The sequence below is a fragment of the Neopelma chrysocephalum genome, unplaced genomic scaffold (genome assembly GCF_003984885.1).
Source record: "Neopelma chrysocephalum unplaced genomic scaffold, ASM398488v2 Primary Assembly neopelma1_163, whole genome shotgun sequence".
NCBI lineage: Eukaryota > Metazoa > Chordata > Aves > Passeriformes > Pipridae > Neopelma > Neopelma chrysocephalum.
Window position 1 is genome coordinate 310,553 of NW_020897825.1, and position 10,385 is coordinate 320,937.

The following is a 10,385-nucleotide window of genomic DNA, read 5'->3' on the forward strand; positions in this document are numbered from 1 at the left end:
CACTGATCTTGCTGAACGCTCTCTTTTGGTGTCTAGAACCTACTGAGTCTTGGAAGACCTGCAAGGAAGCTCACCTTTGTCACCAGTGGATTGGTCAACAACCTCAACTCCTATGGAGCAAACACAATTGCTATGTGCAGTGGACTCACCACCTACAAAGCTTATGAAGTTCACGGTGAGTGCAAGCAAATCAATTCCGTCTCCCATTGACCTGGCATTTTTTCCCTTGGGGAATGACTATAGCACCAGTGGTCCTCTTCCAACTCAAGATGGACAGAAAGTGAGAGCATCAGGTTAGGCAGAAAGCCTTCGGCATCTCTGCAGATCAGCACTGCACCAGGCTTGCGGCCCAGCCTGCAGAACTGACCTGCTCCAAACCCTTACTACCCCTTTCTGTGAAGCTTAAGGTGCCTTAAGTTTGGGCTCAGAATTTTTCAGGCTCACCTCCTTGTCAATGCCCACGCTAAGAAAAGGGGTAATTCTATGAACCACTATTGTCTCATTGCATTAGTGTTTCGTGACTCCAAAAAGAATCTTATATTTGTATATTAAAACATTCCTATTGCAGCAATTATTCACAACCTTGCTTGCTCTGAGCAACAAAAATACACCCTCATAGATTACCTGCCAATATCTCAGCTATTAACTCATAGTAATTTGTTTTCTTTTTAAAGGACTCAATTACAATCCACAATCATGCACTGCACTTGATGTCCTGCGACTTGTGGAGCTGAAGTACTGCAGAGGAAATGGCCCGAATTATGAGCTCCAAAACTCTCAGCTTTCTTGAAACAAGTGTGAGGGCTCCAGAGCTGCTGCCTAAAGCCAACCCCAGTGCCCTTCTTCCCTTGCATCTCCACTGTCAAGATTTTTGGTCTTGATGGGTCAGATGCTGAAACAGATCAATTGGTGACCAAAGCTTTCAATTAAAAATCTTTTGCATAGAACATCTCTGGTTTGTTTCTCATTACTATGAGCCTCAGTCATCTATGAAATTCCACAAAAAGCATTTTGACTGTCTCTCTTCTGACCCCTTCGAGCTCTTCTAATGTTCTTTTCATTGCCAGCTCTCAACACTGGGCACACCCAGAGAGCTGGGCAACCCCCAGGGCGTGCACGTTACAAACAACACGTTCAGAGTTATGACCTTCCTTTCCCTGGGTAGGGAAAGATGCCTCACATAAAAAATCTTGATTGAAGCAGCACAAAAGGCAGAAAGAAGGAAGGACAAAGCAATGAATCTACCTTTTTTAGGGCAAGAGGAGTCTCCTTTCTGGGATTTACTGAGTTGTTCTTTACCTATAATATCAAGTCCTCTCTTTTGCAGTGAATAGCAGGGACTGGGTAATGGCCTCATGTTGAACACTAAAGTGGTTGAAAATGTCCTTCAAAGATGCATACACAGTATAAACACAACTGTTGATCACCTGAGAGAGTGAAAGATTCCCAATCCTCTCCTGGTCAAGCCACTGTCAGAGACAAAAATCAAAGAGAGTGAGAAGTCAAGCCCAAACATTTGACAGTTGAGAATTTTAGAGGGGAATCAGAGTACATTTTTTTTTTTTAGCAAGGCAGGATCCCTGTTGCTCAGAATTTTAAAATCAAGATTATTTCCTCTCCTCTAACAGAAAGGGCAGGATGCTCTGGGTTATCCAGGTGAATCCAAATCTATCTAGCACAAACACCAGTCATATGAAGTCCCTCGGTTTTTGGCATCCTCTCAGTGGCCCCAGAGGTTTCATTGTGTAGGGGGTTGAAAGGCTGCAGAGTTCCCTGAGGCAGCTCTTGGGGAAAAGCATCTGAATTACCTGGATGAGCACACAGCAGTCCCAGCAGAGGAGAGACACAAGCAGGAGTCTGTTGCTGTCAAACTCCTTCCTTTTCAGTATGGCTCAAGTTTTTTAATTCCCTCACAGACCATCAGTTCTCATTTTGTGGACACTGAAGAATGACAGATATAGGCAAGAAACAAAGTTTAGGAGGGATTTAGTACCTTAACACAATCATTCAGCTCTTGTCATGCCCTACTTTGCCTTCTCCTTGGCATTTCTCAAACTCTTTTTCCAGTAGGGACTGGAAAGAAACTTCTTAGTAGTTTTATCTGTGTTTTAATACCAAACATACATGAGTGAAATAAAAAGGAACTCCAGCCATGTCATGAACCAAAACAACTTCTTAGCAGTCTGACTAGAGGAACTATAAGTCTTTTCTTTTAGTAGTTCATTACTTTCATGCACCATATATAAACACCTTATGCACAGTGGGTACAACATGAACACACTGAAACACAGGGTGCTGCACTCCCACTGCTGGCAGACTACACCTCCTCTGCACTCAAGGAGTCCAACCAAGGCATCAGTTGGCTGCAATAAGCTTTACTTGAATTTAAGTGCCTTTGAAGTAAAGCCTAATTTAACTTTCCCTTAGTCATTATGCCTTTATACACTCATTTCTTCTGAAAAACACCCAAGAAACATGAGCTCCTGCTTTCCTAAGCAGCAATGTGCTTAGACACAGGTAAGGGCAGAGCAACCTGGGAGATCCACAGTTATTCACTGAAGGAGAATTTCAGCAGTAACCACGATCTCATAGTTTTCAGCTTCTATTGGACTGACTGAATTCTGCTCATCCTGTCAGACAAAGATAAAAATTAAAGATTAATTTCTAAAAAGCATTTGACTAATTAACACGATTACAAGAGAGAACACAGTCCAAGTTGGTTGTCTCAGGCAAAGCCTGGATATACTTCCAATAGGAAAGCCTTGCTTTTTGGAGGCTTTTCCCCCACAGTTTATCACACAACTCCCAGAAACGTACCTGAAATCAGCACACACGTGCTCGGAGCCAAGCACCAGAGTCCTCGAAGCGCCTTCTATATGAAGTAGCTGAAGGAAGGAGCTTTTCCCAGGCCTCAGGCAGAGGGAGGTTTAGCTTAGGAAGCCATGACTCCAAACCCCTTGGTGAACATGACATTTCACAATGATGCCACATTCTCAAAGCAGTCCTTGTGCCTTCCATACTTCAAATTTAAGTGAAGCCTCTTAAATTTTTCCCCAAATAAAACCCCTCTTTCCTCATCTGTTACACTTTGAGAAACAGGCAGAGCAAGTAATATGTTGTTACAACACAGCAACATTTATTGTCACAGGAAACCTAATTTCTGTGTTATTTTCATATGGCCAAATATTTTCAATCACAGAATCACAGAATGAGTCAGGTTGGAAGGGACCACAGTGGGTCATCTAGTTCAGCCTCCTTGCTCCAGCAGGGTCATCCCAGAGCACATGGCACAGGATTGTGTCCAAATGGTTCTAGAGTATCTCCAGTGATGGAGAGTCCGAGACCTCCCTGGGCAACCTGTTCCAGTGCTTGGTCACTGCTCAGGAAGGAAGTTCTTCCTCATATTCAGGTAGAGCTTCCCAGGCATCAGTTTCTGTCCATTGCCTTTTGTCCTGTTGCTGGGCACCCCCGGGCAGAGCCTCGTCCATCCTCTGACATCTCCCCATAGACACTGACATTGATGAGGTCCCTTCTCAGTTGCCTCTTCCTGAGGTTAAACAGGCCCAACTCTCTCAGCCTGTCCTTGTGAGAGAGATATTCCAGTCTCCACATCATCTTCATAGCCTCCACTGGACCATGGAGCTCCGTGTCTCTCCTGTACTGAGGAGCCCAGAACTGGACACAGGACTCCAGATGTGGCCTCTTTAGAGCTGAGCAGAGGGGCAGGATCACCTCCCTTGACCTGCTGGAAATGCTCTTCCTCATGCACTCCAGAACACCATTTCAGTTTCTTGCCCACAAGGCACGCTGCTGGCTCAGGGACAACTTATTGTCCACCAGGACCCCCAGGTTCTTCTCCACAGAGGTGCTCTCCAGCAGGTCACCCTCAGCCTGTACCAATGCTTGGGGTTATTTTCCTCGGGTGCAAGACCTGCATTTGCTCTTGCTAAACTTCACACACTCTGCCCATCTCTCCAACCTGTCAAGGTCCCTCTGAAGGGCTGCACAGCACTCTGGGGGATCGGCCACCCCTCCCATGTTTGTGTCAGCAGCAAACTTGTTGAGGAGGCATCGACCCTCTCATCCAAGTCACTGACGAGTAAGTTAAACAATACTGGGCCCAGCATTGAACCCTGGGGGACACCACTAGTGACAGGCCTCCAAATAGACCCTGTGCCTCTGGTTATGATCTCCTGAGATATGTTGCTCAGCCAGTTCTCAATCCACCTCATGGTTCACACATCCAGTGCACACTTCCTGAGTTTGCCTATGAGGATGTTGTGAGAGACAGAGTCAAAAGCCTTGCTGAAGGTGAGGTCAACAGTAACCACTGCTAATCCATTCATCAACAATATCCACCCCTCATCCATCCAGGTCGTCATTTCATCATAGAAGGCAATCAGGTTGGTCAAGCATGATTCACCTTTAGTGAATCCATGCTGACTTCTGATCACCTCCTTGTCCTCCATGTGGACAGCGATGGCCTCCAGAATGAGGCACTCTATCACCTTTCCAGGGATGGAGGAGAGGCTGACTGGTCAATAGTTCCCTGGGTCTCCTTCTTTGGAAGACTGGGGTGACATTTGCTTTCTTCCAGTCCCTCAGCACCTCTCCTTATTGCCACAACCTTTCAAAGATGATCAGGAGCAGCCTCGCTGAGGTGTCCACCAACTCTCTCAGCACTCGTGGATGCATCTCGTCAGGGCCCATGGACTTGTGGATGTCAAATTTGCCCAGGTGTTCTCTAACCCAATCCTCCTTGAGCAAGGGAAAGTTTTCCTTCCAAGCTGGCCTCGGGTCAGAGATCTCTGAGGGCTGGTCTTAGCAGCGCAGACCAATGCAAAGAAGGCATTCAGTAACTGCCTTCTCTGTGTCCTCTGTCACCAGGGTCCCTTCTCCATTAACTAATGAGCCCACATTAGCCTTGGTTTTCCTTTCGTTGTTGATGTATTTGAAGAAATCATTCTTGTTGTCCTTGACATCCTTGGCCAGATTTAATTCCAAATGGGCCTTGGTCTTCCTTATCTTATTTCTACTTACTCTGACAACCTCTCTATATTCATTCCTGCTCCAGCTAGTAAATGAGCCTACCAGGGATGGGGCCCTGCTAGACCTTCTATTCTCAAACAGAGAGGGGCTGGTGGGAGATGTGGTGGTCAGAGGCCGTCTAGGGCACAGTGACCATGAAATAAGAGAGTTTTCAATACTCAGGCATGCAAGGAGGGCCATCAATAAAACCTCTACGCTGGACTTCTGGAGGGTAGATTTCGTCCTGTTCAGAAGACTAGTTCAGAGTGTACCCTGGGAAACAACCCTTGAAAACAAAGGGGTCCAGGAGGGATGGACATGCTTCAAGAAGCAAGTCTTGAGCACACATGAGCTGTCCCAGTGTGCCGAAAGGCGAGCTGATGGGGAAGACGACCGGCCTGGCTGAACAGGGAGATTTTGAAGGAAATTAGGGTAAAAAAGAGAGCCTACAAATTACGGAAAAAAGGGCTGGCTACTTAGGAAGAGTTTAGGAATATAGTTAGGTCACGTAGAAAGAAAATTAGAGAGATGAAGGCGAAATTTGAATTCAATCTAGCCAGTTCTGTGAAGGATAACAAAAAGTCCTTCTACAGATACATCAATAGCAAAAGGAGGGGCAAGGAAAACCTCCATTCTTTATTGGACATGGGTGGGAACATAGTTATCAAAGACGAGGAAAAGGCTGAGGTGTTTAACAGCTCAGTTTCCAACAGTAGGACAGGTTGTCCTGAGGACAGCTGGCTTCTGGAGCTTGTAGACAGAGATAAGAAGCTGAATAGCCCTGTGTAATCCAGGTGGAAACAGTTAGCAACCTGCTGAGCCACTTGGATCCTCACAAGTCTATGGGACCAGATGGGATTCACCCCAGGGTGATGAGGGAGCTGGTGGAAGAGCTCACCAAGCCTCTCTCCATCATCTACCAACAGCCCTGGCTCACTGGGGAGGTCCCAGATGATTGGAAGTTGGTGAATGTCACACCCATCCACAAAAAGGGCTGGAAGGAGGACCCGGGAAACTCCAGGCCCATCAGCCTGAGCTCAGTGCCTGTCAAGGTTCTGGAGCAGATCATCCTCAGTGCAGTCCCACAGCACCTACAGGATGGACAAGGGATCAGACCCAGCCAGCACGGGTTTAGGAAGGGCAGGTCCTGTCTGACCAACCTGATCTCCTTTTATGACCAGGTGACCCACCTGGTGGGTGAGGGGAAGGTGTGGATGTGTCTGTCTCGACTTCAGCAAAGCCTTAGACACCGTCTCCCAGGGCACACTTCTGGAAAAGCTGCAGCCAAGGCTTGGAGAGGGGCACTCTCTGCTGGATTAGGAACTGGCTGGAGGGCCAGGCCCAGAGGGTGGTGGGGAACAGAACTGCATCCAGTTGGGATCTGGTCACCAGTGGTGTCCCCAGGGATCAGTGTTGGGCCCAGTTCTATTTAATATCTTCATCGATGATTTAGATGAGGGGATTGAGCCCATCATCAGCAAATCTGCAGATGACACCAAGTTCAGGGGTGTGTTGATCAGCTGGAAGGCAGGAGGGCTCTGCAGAGGGACTTGGACAGGCTGGATCCATGGGCTGATTCCAACGGGATGAGGTTCAACAAGGCCAAGTGCTGGGTCCTGCACTTTGGCCACAACAACCCCCGGCAGCCCCACGGGCTGGGACAGAGTGGCTGGAGAGCAGCCAGGCAGGGAGGGAGCTGGGAGTGTGGATGGACAGGGAGCTGAACAGGAGCCAGAGTGTGCCCAGGTGGCCAAGAAGCCAATGGATCCTGGCCTGGCTCAGGAACAGTGTGGCAGCAGGAGCAGGGAAGTGATTCTTGCCCTGGACTCAGCACTGGTGAGGCCACCCCTGGAGTGCTGTGTCCAGTTCTGGGCCCTCAGTTCAGGAAGGACATTGAGGTCCTGGAGCAGGTCCAGAGAAGGGCAACGAGGCTGGGGAAGGGACTGGAGCACAAGTCGTATGAGGAGAGGCTGAGGGAGCTGGGGCTGTTCAGCCTGGAGAAGAGGAGGCTCAGGGGAGACCTCCTCACTCTCTGCAACTCCCTGACAGGAGGGGGGAGCCAGGTGGGGGTTGGTCTCTTCTGCCAGGCAACCATCAGCAAGACAAGAGGGCTCGGGGTCTTCAGCTGTGCCAGGGGAGGTTTAGGTTGGATATTAGGAAGAATTTCTTTCCAGAGAGGGTGATCAGGCATTGGAATGGGTTGCCCAGGGAAGTGGTGGATTCTCTGTCCCTGGAGGTTTCTAAGGTGAGACTGGATGTAGCATCAGTGCCATGGTCTAGTAACCACAGCAGCAGTGGACCAAGGGTTGGACTTGATGATCTCAGAGGTCCCTTCCAACCCAGCTGATTCTCTGATTCTATGATTCCAAGTGGCCTGACCCTGCTTCCCTATCCTGTATATTTCCTGCCTATGCTTGAGTAATAACAGGAGTTCTTTATTCATCCATGCAGGTCTCTTCCCCTCTGCCTGATTTCTTCTCATTGAGATGCAGCATTCTTGAGCCTGGAGGAAGTGATCCTTGAATATCAACCAACTCTCTTGGACCCTTCTTTCCTGCACAACCTGTTTCCACAGGATTCTTCCAAGATGATTCCTAAAGAGGCTAAAGTTAGCTCTCCTGAAGTCCATGGTTACAATCTTACAGCCCGACACTGAACTCCACAATCTCATGGTCCCAACAGCCAAGGCTGCCCCCAACCTTCATATCTCCAATAAGGCCTTCTCTGTTTGTTAGTAGGAGGTTGAGCAGCACACCATTCCTTGTGGGGTCCTCCACTACTCTGACAGGAAGTTGACTTCAATGTTGTTCAGGAACCTCTTGGACTGTTTCTGCTTCACTGTATTGCTTCTTCAGCAGATGTCAGGGTAGTTAAAGTCCCCCACAAGAACCAGTGCCCGTCACTTTGAGGCTATCTGTAGAAGGCTCATCCACTTCTTCCTCCTCCTGATCAGGCAACCTGTAGCAAACACCCACAATGATGTCGCTCTTACTAGTGTTCCCTTTTATCCTAACTCATAAGCTCTCCACTTGCTCGTCATCCACCCCAAGACTGAGCTCAATACATTCCAAACAGAGGGCAAATAACCACCAGTAGAGGTCAAAATCCCCTCAAACAGAGGGCAACTCCACCACTACGCCCTCCTGCCTTCCGCCTTTTCTCCTAAACAGATGTATCCCCTCATGACAACATTCCAGTCACCCGAGTTGTCCCACCAGGTCTCTGCAATCGCAAGGAGATCAAAAGCCTGTGACTGCACACGGATGTCTAGTTCCTCCTTTTTGTTCCCCATATTGAGTGAGTTGGTCTACAGGCACTTTACAGAGGCATTTGACTGTGTTAGCAGTGGGGGTGCAAAGGGATGCCCCATAATCCTGTCCTGTGCTTATGTCTTTGGATGCTTGTTCTTGCTGGAGGTATCCCCTTTTAAGCCTCTTTTTGCTCCTTGGGTGGTCACTATAGTTCTCCCCTTCCCACACCTTATCTCTTGAGCTTGGCTATGTCCCCACATCCTTCATAGAATCTTAGAATCACAGAATCAGCTGGGTTGGAAGGGACCTCTGAGACCATCAAGTCCAATCCTTCATCCAACCCCGCCGTGGTTACCAGACCATGGCACTGATGCTACATCCAGTCTCACCTTAAAAACCTCCAGGGACAGAGAATCCACCACTTCCCTGGGCAGCCCATTCCAATGCCTGATTACCCTCTCTGTAAAGAATTTCTTCCTAATATGTAACCTAAACCTCCCCTGGCAGAGCTTAAGACCGAGCCCTCTTGTCTTACTGATCGCTGCCTGGCAGAAGAGACCAACCCCCACCTGGCTACACCCTCCTGTCAGGGAGTTGTAGAGAGTGATGCAGAGAGTCTGATTTAAAACTCTCTCAACAAGCCCTGTCAACCCCTGAGCTAAGATCCTTTTTCCTCTTTGAGACAGGTGGATCCCATGTGTTGCCAGCAGGTGTGGTGTCATAAAAGTTGATCCATGATCAAAACCCCAAAACTCCACTGGTAACATCATTAAGATACAGAATTACTCTTAATCTAAGCAAAATTGCCAGAATTTGACCCATTAGTTGACACTATCATCCACTAGAAAATCAAAGAATCTTGAGCATCAAGTGAAAGGAATAATTGCACCATTTCAGTTCAAGTCTGAGTGCTCAACAAGAGTTTTAACATCTAAAGGAGAAGGATTCAATCAAGTCAAGGGGAGATTATGTGATCATGATAAACTCTCCTGGTGACTCACAGGGTATTTTTCCAGGTACTTTTCATAAATATTTACTTTATCAGGGAATGAGGAGGTAGTGGGAGAAAAGTAAAGAGTGAAGCAACACCTCAAAACACCAACTCTCCATGCCCCCATTTGCACTCGGGTGCGCCATGCTCTAGATAAAGGCAGGGTTATACAGAAAGGCTTCGGCATCTCTGCAGATCAGGATTGGACCAGGATTGAGTCCCAGCCTAGAAAACTGTGGCTCAAGGACAGGTCAAGTAGAATTAATAATGTTCCACAGTTACAAAGGAAAATATCAAGCTTAAGCTTCTAGGATGAAACCAGAAAGAATTCCAGCAGTTTTACTCTTGCTAGACAGTAAGGAACAAAAAACCCACATGAAAATGTAAGTGTGGCTTCTGTGATTTAGAACCAGCCTCATGATCTCCAAGGACTGGCAACATTTTTAACACAGCAAGATCACCACCTGCCCTGATCTGAAGGGTGGGTTTGGTTATAGGTACAACGTCAGGCCGAGTCCTTTGCCACACAGGCACAAAGTGTCATTACAAGTCTACTGGGAATCTGGTCTCTGCTTCTGATCATTATTCCTTTCCATTTAAAAGTTACTGTTAAATACTCTGGACTTACCATGACAAGTTTCCCTCTACGCAATGAATTCAATCAGGCTGCTATCAAAGCCTCCTCTTATCAGAGCACTTCCTCAGGAAACCCGTCATGCTTCTGTGAACACAGGGCACCTGCCAATAAGGTAAACCCATTTTCACATTTAACTTTGGGGTATTATGTATAAAAACTAAGAGTACACATCAATTACCAGCAGAGTTTGCCTGGCTTACCATCAAAATGAAGTTCACTGTAAGTAGACGAATCACTTTCTCATAAAACTCTTAAGGCTGGACAGTTTAAATGGTTTTGAGTCTTTCTTGGCACCAAGTGACCTCTTAGTGATTTCTGCAGGGATCACAGAGAGAAAATGCCAGAGGGGTGGGGACGGCATGGGTGAAATGTCCCTTCTGCCAGGGATGTAACTCCATGTGCCCACTCAAACATGAAAGAGAGAAGTGCTCTGTCTCAGGGGTGACACACATATGTGAAATGTTAAAGCTTATCCATC

General features: G+C 47.4%; 1 protein-coding gene across 1 annotated transcript in view; it reads right to left on the reverse strand.

Moving 5' to 3' along the window:
* The window catches only part of GKN2 (gastrokine 2), a 25,581-nt gene extending 15,441 nt beyond the window's left edge, over nucleotides 1-10,140 (reverse strand). Inside the window, exons 1-2 of the mRNA XM_027701587.1 lie at nucleotides 9,899-10,140; nucleotides 1,809-1,941 (exon numbers count right to left, since the gene is read on the reverse strand). The gene's annotated coding sequence lies outside the window, so the exon portion shown is untranslated. The remainder of the gene's footprint in view (nucleotides 1-1,808; nucleotides 1,942-9,898) is intronic.
* Between the last annotated feature and the right edge of the window lie 245 nt (nucleotides 10,141-10,385).